The sequence below is a fragment of the Lactuca sativa genome, chromosome 1 (genome assembly GCF_002870075.4).
Source record: "Lactuca sativa cultivar Salinas chromosome 1, Lsat_Salinas_v11, whole genome shotgun sequence".
NCBI classification, from domain to species: domain Eukaryota; kingdom Viridiplantae; phylum Streptophyta; class Magnoliopsida; order Asterales; family Asteraceae; genus Lactuca; species Lactuca sativa.
The window spans coordinates 194,984,974-194,995,035 of NC_056623.2; positions in this window are offsets into that span (position 1 = coordinate 194,984,974).

Here is a 10,062-nt window from a genome sequence, read left to right on the forward strand (position 1 = left end):
AGAGTACATACTTGGATAAGGTGCTGAAGAGATTCTGCATGCAGGATTCCAAGAAAGGAGAGTTACCTATCCAGAGTAACGCCAGATTGAGTAAGACACAAAGCCCTAGCACTGAGGCTGAGATAGCAGAAATGAGTCGAATACCTTATGCTTCGGCTGTAGGATCAATCACGTACGCTATGACGTGTACTCGACCTGATGTAGCCTTTGCCCTAAGCATGGTTAGCAGGTATCAGGGGAACCCTAGCAAGGCACACTGGACTGCGGTAAAGAATATTCTCAAGTACCTACGGAGGACTAGGGACTGGGTCCTTACCCTCGGTGGGAGTGATGACTTGAGAGTTGTAGGGTACAGTGATGCTAGCTTCCAGACTGATAGGGATCATTTCCGCTCTCAGTCGGGCTGGGTCTTTACCCTAAACGGAGGAGCAATTTCTTGGAAGAGTTCCAAGCAAGAGACAGTGGCAGATTCTACTTGTGAATCAGAGTATATTGCAGCTAGCGAGGCGGCAAAGGAGGCGATATGGCTGAAGAACTTCATTGGAGACCTTGGAGTTGTACCAGCTATTAAAGAGCCAATGGAAATTTTCTGTGATAGTGAAAGTGTTGTTGCCTTAGCCAAGGAACCAAGGGATCACGGGAGATCCAGACACATCGACAGAAAATACCATTTTATCAGACATCGAATCGAAGAAGGACTCCTCGTGGCGAAGAGGGTATCATCGGATGAGAACCCAGCAGATCCCCTCACGAAGGGACTGAGTAGGGTTAAGCATCTCCAGCATGCTCGGAGCATAGGACTGAAGGATGATATAAGTTTTAGTAGTTAGATAACTTATGAAATTTGTAAAGTGTAATTGACATTTGATGATGAATAAAAGGTGTTTTATTTATGAGTAAAGTGTTGCTATCTCTTGTCGATCTTTTACTATATTTCTTTTGCATGTTTTGACTTCCAGAATAATTTTGGTTGGTATATCATATTATTCAAACCTCCACAGTCGGTCATATGTCGGAAGTAGGTATGAATCAAGACCATCATGATTGGTTGCAGAGGTCTAAGGTGTTGGACATGGCTACAACAATCATGAGTGCTCATAAGTTCTGAGCATTGGACTCAACCCACGCTCACTGGAATCACTTCATGGAATTTTATCTCGAGTGATCGTGAGACCGTAATATCATATAAGTCTTCAAACCTAGAGATATGATTTGTTACTTACGAGTTGGTTATGCATTGATTGTACGAAAATGCATTGGTAACTCGATGTTATAAAACGTGCTTTTGTGTGTAATTCAATGAGGGGTAGAACAAACATATGAGTCGAAGTTTATCTGTTCCTTCTTGGATTAGAAGTTGATATCTGGGCCGCTCGATGATTTTGTTTGACCTATGTACCGGGCCGGTCAGAACTAAGTTGATGTGTTCAATAAGTTCTTTGTCAAACAAATCGGAAATCGGGAAACAAACTGCTGGACATTAAGTAAGACATTGTTCCATGTATTTGTCCGGCTGATATCTAGAACAGAGGATTATATGATCTCTTATCTTAAATGGCGTACCATCATCTTCTCAGTTCCGAGAAACCTTGAAAGAGCTACGATTTCCAGTCGGTTCCTGATGTACTAGAGTTATAGTTATTAGACTTATCCAAGTGGGAGACTGTTGGATAAGGTGTCTAAGTCCATAACTATTTCTGGGGTGTACTTGACCCGACCCGGCATGGTCCATTTGGGTTGCATGGCACCATGCAATTGGATAGACTAAATGAGAGAAATATCACTTGGAGATTATTAATATATTATAAGTTCTAATATATTAATAATATTATTTGATTAGTTTGATCAAAGAATTAATTTGGAATTAATTAAGTGATCAAAGGATAACTAATTAAATATATGGGTTGATTATGTAAATCATTCATATCTTGTATAGTGGGCTAAAAGGCTCCATGGATTATCAAGTTGGGCTTTACTTATAGGATGCTCCATAGATGCTCCATGGGAGTTACAAACCCATGGGTCATGAATATGAAGAGTCATGACACAACACTATATAAAGGTCCCATTCTCCACAAATTGGCAACACACACAAGACATATAAGAAACTTGAGGGCTAGGCCAATTTCAAGAAGTGTGAATTCTCTCTAAAGTCTTTCCAAGAGCTTTTGGTGTTGTGTGAAGCATTTGAGGCATCACACTTGGGGTGCTAGGCTCACAAGGTTTCAAGGAACACAAGCAACTACAAGGTAAGTTATTCTATCTTTTATTCAAGAAAAAATTGTTCCCCATGTATGCTAGATAGGAATATAACCTTGGAATTCAACTTTGCATGATAATTAGACAAACATAGATCCAAGGTTATTAGGGTTGCATGTACACTTAGGAAGTGTTATAATGCTCAAAACCCATCAGTTTTGAATATAATAAAAATGGAATTTTTTTAACCTTAATTTTTGGGATGTTACAATTTGGCATCAGAGCCTTGGTTTGAGGGATTTGGGCATATCCTCAAGCGTGCCTGAACTGAAACTGAGGAATTGATGGAAATTTTTATAAAATAAATAAATAACTAAAAAGGAATTTCTACTTAATGAAATGGGTGTGATGCGTGCAATCAGTCGAGCTCAAGTAAGTGGTTCCCAGAATACCAATACATGTTTATTATGATATATGATATGATTATAAGAACTACATGCTAGCTTAGGACTAAGGATATGCTTAGTATTATATGATAAGAGAGATGCCTTTTATGTACCTAACTGTATCAGCTCTAGTATTGCATGCTAGTTTGTATACCCGATAAGTAGATGGAATGGATTGTATAGAGTATGCTGGTTAGATTTTCCATTGCATGAATGTTGATTGCTTTGTGCTTTATGGGAGCTCTTAGAAACATGAGTTAGCTACTAAGTGAATATGCTAAGTCACATGTGGTATACGTTGGATAATCTCAGAGTGATAGACTTGGACCAATTGTGCAGCTCTTGTCTGAGTCCAACCGTTCTAGGGTGGAGTCTTTTACACGAAGAATTATCTGATCTTTGTTACATGTGGCTATATTCATGACGTGGATAATTGACATTGGTGGGAGTCCTTCAGCAGCTTAGGGCTGGGTGGGGTCGGTAACCTAGGAGAGCCTGGGATATGCTTCAGTGGTGTAGTGATGCGGTTTAGTGAGTTTTGGTGCTTTGGCTAAAGAAAGTGACTTGGAGGATTTGAGAGGATTGCTAAGGAAAGTATGGATATGTGTGGAAAGTAGTATTAGGCCATTACTACTGAAAGCACATGATCTATATTCGAGTGGGTGAGAGTCTTGGAGAATCTAAGAAGCTGATGGGAGTAGGATTCTTAGGTATGTTCTGATCGTTGGGTTATGGTATTGCAATTGGGAGATGAGATCTTAGGGAGGTTGTTTAGGTTCAGGGTCTGGCGCAGGTACGGGTGCTGAGCCGATTAGCGAGCAGTTATGGGAGTTCATTTCATCATAAATTTCTCTTTGTATTTCGGAGACCTTGGATGAGCGCTTGGGTATGATCCTCGCCGAGGTTGTGGCCATTGTTGGAGCTCGCACTCCATCTCTCTATGAATAAGAGATCGATTTGGAGTGCCTGGGGAAGAGGGGGTTAGATCCGGTGCAAAATTTGGAGGGTCCCGGGAAGAGACCCAAGACTTCTGATAAGCGTTTAAGAGGCTATCAGGGCCGGAGTGAGTGCAGCGTGCGGGAAACAACATGATGGAGTTTGTCATTCTAGGGGTATGAGTTCCTACAAGTGTGGCAAGGTTGATCATGTCAGCAGGGATTGTCCTCAGGGGCAAAGCCAGTTATGCTTTCTCTACAGGCAAGTGGGCCATAAAAGAGTCGTCTCTCCGAGAAGGAGGGGAGGAGCAACGAGTGCACCTACTTTGGCTATTTTGTGAGTCTCTGATAGTCGAGAGGGTAGGGCAGGAGCCCCATATGAGAGGAGTCGGGATTTGCAGTGTCAGACAGGGGAGGTCAGGATTCCAGCAGTCGATGTTGTGGGTATGTATCTTTTGTTTTCTTTCAGTTTAATCAACGTTTTGTTGAGTGGAATCTTGCATCAGTTGGGTAAGCATATATTCGGTTCATTTCTTGCTCATGTTTGGGTTAAATCTTAAAATATTGTTATATGCCATTTGCATGCTGTGAATTGTTAGCGCTTTATTAAAGGGTTGTTTCTCTTATATCGGGTTTAGAGTATTATGTGTTACCTTGGTGGTAGTCAGAATCGGTTTAGGAGTAGTGTGTGGAAGGTTTAAGGTTAGGATGCAGCGGGTTAGTTGACCGGTATCTCTAGGATTGTGTGGTTTTAGCTATGGTGCTTGGATTGGCTTTTGGAGGTATCGAAGGAGGTGGTTTGTTGCTAAGGGTTTGGTTGGAGCATTTATCCTTTGGACTTCAAGATTTGAGGGAGATATCAGGTTAAACATATGGGATCATCAGCGTTGCAGGGATTCAGGAAGTGTTAGATGGTCTTTAGGGGTTGTTCGTCTTTCTGAGTTGGCTAGTAAGGGATCATTAACAAGGATAGGCGTTGGTTGCCAGCGGATCGATAGTTGGAAAGTAAGAAGGACTGGGAATTCTTCAATTCTCGTGTGCTGTTTGAACTTAGTCGATTCAAAGTGGGGGAGAATCATCCAAGGATTCAAGAGCAGAAGTGGCTTCGAAATTAGGAAGAGTTTCGCATCCCCGTCGGGGAGGAAGGCGACCCAAGTGGCTGTTTGGATTGAGGATTGTGTGAGCTGGAAGTTCGGGAAACTTACCAACATTGAGATCGCATTCTCTTGGTGCTTGATAACAGACTTTGGGAAATAGGTTGGGGTTCCAGGCATTGCTTGAGTTTAGCTTGGGCGTTCGGTCGAGTGTGTGTTCAACTCTGGGTGTATTCGATTTGATAAATTAGAGGTAAGGCTTTGGGCCACGATTATGGTAAGTGGGAGTGTTGTAATGTTGCGGGGTGGCCCATAGCATTCACTAGTTAGCAATTACTGTAGAAGTGTTACAAGACTGCGAGGTGGTCGTAACATTCACTAGTGATCAATTGGTGGGGGAGTGTTGTAAGACTGCAGGTTGGCCCGTAGCATTCACCGGTCCTTGTTTAGTGGTGAAATTGTAGCAAACCTGTGTTTTGCTCGTGGTTCCTTTAGGGTGGTTCAGGCCAGAGCGGGTCTGTTCGCAAGGATGTAGGAAGGCCGCAATATGTTTGGAATCAGGATATGGTAGGTCATGGGAGACCGGGTATGAGGAAAGACTGAATAAGGTCCTATAGCGTTTAGTTTAGCATCTGGTTAGTGTCGAGATGGTTTAGGTAGTTATTACCTGTGAGGCTTTCTGTTGGAAGTCGTAAGGGGCGACTGTGTGGGAGTCTTATGACTTAGTAACTTGGCTGGAACCCAGTATTTCAGATGAATGGCTGATGAATTGGGACCATGGAGGTCTCGTTGGATTTTGGAAAGAATTCAGGAGGCAGCATGTTGTTTCCGGCAATTTCAGTGTTTCGGGCAGTTTCAGTGTTTCGGGTAGTTTCAGTGTTTCAGACAGTGTTAGTGATTGGGTCTCGTGTGTGTGTGTGGAGTATGTGATTGATTGGGAAATGCTAAGTCACTCGTAGTGGGATTAAATAATCTCAGAGTAATTGATTTGATCCTGTTATGCAGCTCTCGTCTGAGTCTAACCATTGCAGGAATGAATCTTCTACTCAAAGGATTATTAGAGCCTTCTGTCAAGTATAAGTGTTTTGTAGTTGTTTATGGTCAGTGAATCTGTTCCCTTTTAAGCAGGAATATGATCGGTGGCGTTTCGGCGTGGGAGGTCTGACATGGAGTCAGACCATTGAGACTTAGGTTTCAGATTTCAGGTGATATATGATTGGTTTTATTTGAGAGATTGAGGTTTTGTTGTTCATCGTGGTTGAAGAGCTATTCTAAGGGTTGTTTTAGTAAATTGTATAGGCCATGGTATGTTCAGAACTGGAAGTGTTATGATTGGACGGTTATTCGTTGAGAGTTGGGCATGGAGTTGTTTCAGCATGAATGGTCTATCTGGGTGTCAAAACATTATAGATTCTAATCCTATAAAGGTAGAAGTGTTTGCAAGGGATGAAGGTTTGGATGTTATGTTCAGGATAGAAGTTTCGGTTTGGGATTTTGGTTGTCTTGGAAAGATTGTCTTATGCCCAGAATTTTGATTGTGTCCCTTAGGTGGATTGTTTTCTTATGAGGGGCAGTAAGGAGCGATTTCGAGGACGAAATCAAAATAAAGTGGGGGAGAGTTGTAACACCCAGAATCTAGAAGGTTAATTGTGGAAATATTGCCAACTCTGCGAGTTGAAGATGATGAATCGCGAGGATTTAAGGGGTCTACTCGATGAGTTCAGGAGTCTAAACTCGGCGAGTATAGGTTGTTTTGGTCGCGAGATTAGTGAGCCAACTCGACGAGTTGGGCGCTGTTTCAGAGACCCTAATTTCAGGATTTTACACCCTATTTAAACACCTTAAGTCCCAGGTGTTGGCCTCATTTCCACTCTCCATAGCCTCTAACCCTAATCTCGAAACCCTAAATCCTTTTTGAGTGTTGTGAGCCCTTTGTGAGTGTGTTTTGGTGTGTTTGAAGCTCTTGGAAAAAGGAGAAGCTGGGTACAATTCAAGTAGAAGCCTTCAAATCTTGATTATTTGCATCATTTCCAGCATATTGTGGGTATACACTTCTATCCTTGCTTAATATTTGATTAGATCTCTTTTTGGGTTAAGTTTTGATGCCTTTAGCCATGTTTGGGTGATTGGCGGGGTTGAAGGACGTCCCAAGTGCTAGTCTTCCAGATCTATGGTCCTCTTGAGCTCTTTTGGCATAACGGTGCCAACTTTATGGTCCAAAGGGCTTCATGCATTCATTAAGTCCTTCTCTTGGTCTCTTTTAAGCTTTTGAGCTTCTTCAAGCATGAATAAGTGTAAAGTTGGAAACTTACTTGGCTATCTAGCCTCATATGGCTAGATCTGCATCTTGGAGTTATATCCTTGTGGAATAAGTGCTTAATGATTAAGTCCTTACCCTTTTAAGTTTAGGGTTTGGGTTTTGAACCGATTTTGGTGGTTCTTTGGGGTAAAGCTGGAAACTTTACCCTTCTTAACGCCATTTCAGTTAAGATCTGAGTAGGAGAAGCGGTTAGTTCGAATATATCGGCTTAATGGGTTGAACTGTTTGGTCCCAGGTGAACTCGACGAGTGGGAGGAGACAAATCGATGAGTTGTTTTGGTTTTCCTTGATTCTTTGTCGAAGAGGATCAACTTAACGAGTTGATAAGACAACTCGACGAGTTGGACAAGTTTATTCCTGACGTTGCGGTTGTCAGAGGAACTCGACGAGTTGAAGGATATAACTCGGCGAGTTGGGTCAACTCAGGCCGTTGACTTTGATTTTTGACTTATGCCTTTGATCAAGTTTCTCCCATTGGGTGTTTGAAGCAATTTAAATTGGAAATGTAGGCTTAGGATAAGGTCCATATGGGATTGGTCCCAATTTGGAAAATTGGGCCGATATTGGGCTTTCATGGATTTTGTGGTTTATGAATCTTATTGGGCCAGGGGTAAAATGGTCATTTGACCCTAAGTATGGATTTTGGATCATGGTTTGGACCCCAATTGCTAATTAGGTGATAGTTTGGTATTGTTAGCTCGAGGAGTTGTTAGGGCAGCAGTTAGAGATTTCTTGCAGTGAGCTTCAGCATTCGAGGTGAGTTTCCTCACTAGGTTTAGTGGGTCGAAGGCACCAATCTTGGCCCATGTTATGCTATGTTAGTATGCTAGTTGTCTTCATGACTCTTGCATGTGTATGTGTTTACATGCTTTCCGGGCTAAGGTCTGATGTCGGGCGGGGCCCGATGACTGTCTATATGCTATGTTTTTCGCAATATATGATATTTGGGAATGAACTCTGATAATAGTTTTATTTAAATATTTTTCCAATGTTTGGACAAAGTTACAATGGTGTTTAGGAATATAATAAAAATGAAAATTTTTTAACCTTGATTTTTGGGATGTTACACCGCATTTGCTTCCTTTTCATCCCGAGAATGTCTTTGTTACTACGAAACAAATTTCAAATATAATAAGTGTCTTTTGTCCCATAATAAACACAATTGTAGCTAAAATATTAATATATTACGCAAAGTATATGAATAGATATGCACATATCAAAATACCCCATACTTTGCTTTTGCTTGCCCCCAAACAAAAATTATTTATAATCATCATATTATCACATCAAAACCTTAGCTACCAACATCACACAAGACAATTCATTTTAAGATCATTTATTACATCAATACCGCAATGCATGTATTTGTGTATAATATTCCTAAAAGCTTCCCCAATCCTAAATACTCACAATCCTCATAAACACTTGCCAGTTATTTTGAACAACTTTCATTTTATGCATCCCTCAGAATATATCCTCAAAAATATTTCTTAACGTCAAGGTAATTTTTGATTAAACCCCAAAGCATACATATAGAAAAATAACCTGGAAAGAAGAATTACAATAAAAATAAAATAGTCATTCGACTCGCACGACGTTATTTATTTTCTAAAAAAAACTCACCCTTTGTCTTGCACAACTAAAAATAAATAAACTTCCTAGATAAAATAAGAAAACATTATGATTATTCGGTTATGATAAAAGAAACAAAACAAAGAAAACTACAATAAAAATCAAAGAGGATAAAAACTCTTCAAATATCAGGTTGTCTCCTTATAATTGCTTCTTTTTTAGGAGTTGTGAGTTGGATTCCGTCTCGCTTTACGTTGTGTCGGTTGGGAGTGGGAGCTCCCTCTTCTCCTTCTGCTCCTTCAACTGTCTCTTGTATGCTTGAACTCACCTTATATATATATATATATATATATATATATATATATATATATATATATATATATATATATATATATATATATATATGTATATGTGTGTGTGTGTGTGTTCTCAAGTTTTCTTTCTTCTTTTTGTTTCTGCATTCCTCATATTTGCATTTCAATCCTTTACTTTTTCTAGCAGTTTGTGTCTTCCCTTCTTCTTCTGTTGCTTCTCTTTCTAGCTTCCACTTTCATCTTGTCAATGATTGGATCATCTTTCTCTTGTTCAATCCGCTTCTCACTCATCTCCTTATCATCACCCGAATTAATTTTTTCTTCTTCATTTGCTTCATCTACTTGAGCCTTGGGTGTAGTGAATATGAATACTTCAAAGATAATAGGAATTGGAGGTTTTGGCTTGGTAAGATTTACTTCTTCTACTTGAGGCTTCTCCCAAGCTTTCAATTCCTCCTCCATCAACTTCTCTATCTCATTTAACTAGTTGAGATATTCTTCCATTCTTTTTCCTTGCAAATTATTCACCCTTAACTCCTCATCTAATAGTTCATCATAACTTACTTCTTGGTGCATTTTTAAAGTTACTTCTTCATCTTCTATGGGAAGTGTAAGATTAGAATCATTGATGTCAACAAGGGCTCTTGCAGTGCTAAAAAATGGTCTTCCCAAGATTGTGGAAAGGTCTTCGTCTTCTTTCATGTCTAAAACTACAAAGTCCAATGGAAAAATGAATTTTCCAACCTTCACCAATAAATCTTCTACAATTCCGCATGGATGAGTGATTGAGTGATCTGCCATTCGAATTGTCAGTCTTGTGTTTTGAAGCTTTGGTAGAGCGAGCTTCTCGTAAAAATGATATGGCATGAGATTTATGCTAGCCCACGAATTGACTAAAGCATTTTTTTGAAGTGGAATTGGGAAATTCACAAGGCAAAGTAAATCGGCTCGGATATCCTATTTTTATTCATAATCCTTCAATGATTGCAGCATAACACAACTGGTGGAGTTTAGCGATGGATTTGATGAATGGATCATTGATTGAGAGGGATAGCACTTGTTGCATAAATTTCTTTTGGTCTGGTCGGATTCTTCTTAGTCATCGGTCCTTGAGAATCAAAAAGTTTTCTCATTGTAAAATTCACCCCATCATAGAAAATAGACACTTCTTGTTGAACGTTC